General features: G+C 38.4%; 1 long non-coding RNA gene and 1 pseudogene across 1 annotated transcript; one reads left to right on the forward strand and one right to left on the reverse strand.

The window, feature by feature from the left end:
- LOC108229220 overlaps positions 1-3,329 on the forward strand; it is a 58,625-nt pseudogene that overhangs the window by 50,975 nt on the left and 4,321 nt on the right.
- On the reverse strand, positions 2,606-2,864 carry LOC112449945. The gene is made up of 2 exons (XR_003038497.2): positions 2,835-2,864; positions 2,606-2,702 (listed from the first exon to the last, which is right to left on the reverse strand). It is a non-coding gene; the product is annotated as an uncharacterized LOC112449945 (long non-coding RNA).

Genomic DNA, 3,329 nt, shown 5'->3' on the forward strand with positions numbered 1-3,329 from the left:
GTCGAAAAAATGTCCAAAAAACAGTCTTCACCGCATTTACGCGCAGGACGCATGAAGCAGCCTCTATGTTAGATGGTAAGACTAACTAAGACTAATTTGGGAGAGATAAAAAGTTCCGACCCCCCTCCCAGAAAAATCACATGACCGGAATTTCACTGGCTACCGGCCTGTGGTGTCAGAACCGGCTTGGGGGCTGACTGACTGGAGCTATATGCTTGCAAATGAGGGGAGGAGACTTTCATGACTTTACGCATGGGAAATTAGAGGGGCTCTAGGGGGGGCAGAGAGCAACCCAGTTGGTCAGACGAAACGTCAATCAAAAGTGGCGCCAAAACGCCGCTATTTTGAAATTTAAGTTTATAAAAACAATAAATGTAGCAAAAACTATACAGATTTGAATAGAAAAGGCAGTAAAATGGCCCGTGGGCGGGCCGCAGCGTAGTATGGGGTTAAGTGTGTTTCTAACTACTCTCCAATCCTGGTATTATAAATGCTGGCATAATGAAAGGTATTTATTAACTAAGTTGGACATCACTGAAGGCCTAAGTGTGAAATGCACCGCCCGCCACTGCTTTATACACATTAGAAGTTGAGATCATAAGTAATTATTTCATTGATTGTCTTTTTATTTGTAATCTTTGTGCTACATGGGGGCATAAACAATCTGTGGAAACCAGAATTCTGGCTGCATTGTAGGAGAATAAGTACTTATATCCTTCAATGATTTGCAAAACAATTTGTAACTATTATGTAATATATTTTATTCTGGCTTATATTTTGTCTCTCCAGCAAAATAAAAATAAAACAAATGTTGAAACTGTTCATTTCTTTGTAAGTGGGCAAACTTTCAAAATCAATATAGATCAAAAAATTATTTCCTCTACCATATTTGTAAATGTTCCATTTATTTCAAACAAATTATTCTGATCAAGTGTTTTTTTTATATATTTTGTCTTTTCAAATGTCTTTATAAATCTTTTTTTTAACAATAACAAGTTTAACATTTGCTTTAACCTTCAAATAAGCTACTAGTTTAAAAAATATACATTGGTTCATTATGTTTGAGTTACTCTTATATCCAGTAAAATTGATTTTATATGTTTACATCTTTTTGTTTATATATCTGTTTTAACCTGCCTCCTGTTGGCTTCAGCTCTTTTTTTTTTTTTGTTCAGATTAAGAAGCTGCAGTCTGTCAGAGATCAGCTGTGCGTCTATAGTCTCATCTCTGAAATCCAATCCCTCCCATCTAAAAGAAATAGACCTGAGTGAGAACAACCTGCAGGAATCAGATATTCAGCAGCTGCTGAATCTTGTGAAGAGTCCAGACTACAAACTGGAGACTGTGAGGTCAGTAGATGGTTAGAGTCTGTCCAGGCTGCCGTCAGCAGTATTGTACTAAACCCAGTTAGTATCAAAGCAAAGATCCGGTGTTTCCTGTAAACCTGCAGCTTCCCAGTGGCTGCATTCCTCAGGGAAGTTGTGAAAGAAGAATGGTGACAGGATTCATGATTGAACACAAAGACAGAAACAACAATCAGCCAGTCAGATCAGCCAGAAGGTGGTTGTGTTCATGTGTTTGTGTTGATGTGAAGATGACTCTTGTTGTGTTTATGTCTGCAGAAAATAAAGGTGACACCTTTCCAACATGTATAGAAATGGTGGTCCTCATACATCAACCACTAGTTTGACTGAAGCCTGCACATCACTGTCTTACGTTACAGAAAGCATCATTTCATTTACTACCCATGAGGTCTTCATACAGAGCAGAAGCTCTGCTGAAGTCCACTCATTACATTTGTCCAGCTGTCCTTTTGTCATTTTTTTCATCAAAATCTTTTCATTGACAGCCTCCATGTTTATTAGTCAGCTGAAATTTCAGAAACAGATGAGATGTTCATCAACACACAGAGGTTATCATGTAACAGTTGACATGTAACATCAGTAAAGCCATCACAATACTGTTTGAGCAGTAATGAAGCTTTCATGACTCGGTTGACTCAGCAGTTTGTTTCCTCTGTGAACTTCAGAGAAACCTGCAGAAGAAACAGACTTAATGTTAAAAGTCACTGGCTCTTTCTACTGAATGTGGTGCATCACTATGGAGGGAAAGTCTTGTCATAAGTCGAGAGCGCACAAATTCTATTTGCAAGCAGGATTTCATCTCTTGCTTTCAAACTTTTAAGGCTTGAACTCAAAACTTCTGCTCTCTTTCAAATATTCTCTTTTCTCTCTCAAATCTTTGTGTTTGTGCTCAGATTTTCTTCTCGCCCAAAAAACCTCTCTCTATCTCACACAGATCGGATCTACGCTTGCAAACCTGTCTGCTTGCAAACGGATTTTGTTTGCTCTCTCGGATCCGAGCACCATTGCCTAGCAACCGTTCCAGCCGTTCCAATGTATTTATTGAATTTGAGGTAAAAATAAATGCATGTTTTTAGCTTTGTAATGAAGAGGTCTTCATTACTGGGACTATTTTTTTATAAACGTAAACTGTATAGCACTTTAAGAGCACCTTTGCACTTTAACTAGCACTTTAACAAGCACCTTGTTTAGCACTGCACTTTAAGCATGAATTTGCACATAAAGAACCATTTGCACACAAGAAGTTTTAACTATTTATTGAGAATTTTAATAATTAGCATGTAGCCTTTTGTTCCAGGCTCTGCACAGCTGCTCCTCATTAAGAAGTGAGGTGGTTGTCTGTGAGAAGAAAAGAATTGTTAGTCAGAGGAAATAAGGTCTACTGTTTAGAAACTTAAGCAAATGTTTGTGTAAAACATGTTAAGTGTGAGTGCAGGAGAAGTGTAGTGGTGCTAAACGTCAACAACTCACCTGTCTTTTCTGTGTCCTCTCCAGGGTGTTTGGACAAATACTTTCCCACACGATTTATAGGTTCTGGGAGAGGCCATGGAAAAGTGTGTGTGGGAGGGTTTGCACAATGTTTTATGGTGTTTTATGATACTTAGGTGTAGGTTTAAAATATAAAATATTTATAAAAATTAACTGGGAATACAGAGGTATTTTAATAAAATGTATTTTACAGATGGAAGTAGTAAATTGGTAAATGTCCCTGTGAGGAATGGTTTAGTCCACTATCAGCTGTGACTATTTAAGGCTGTAATTATGTCTTGTGAGGGGTTCTTTTGTTGTTGCCTGATGCTGGTAGGCTGGATGGTACAGCACCAGAATAAAACTTGTTCTGACTTCCACCTGACTCTGCATGGATCATCATTCTTCCTGTAAATCCTACCACGAAGGGCTGCCGGTTGACACCCACCTCCTCAAAAAGATCAAACACCTGATGTGATCCCGTCGAAACAGGCACAG

Source organism: Kryptolebias marmoratus, linkage group LG21 (genome assembly GCF_001649575.2).
Source record: "Kryptolebias marmoratus isolate JLee-2015 linkage group LG21, ASM164957v2, whole genome shotgun sequence".
Lineage (NCBI taxonomy): Eukaryota > Metazoa > Chordata > Actinopteri > Cyprinodontiformes > Rivulidae > Kryptolebias > Kryptolebias marmoratus.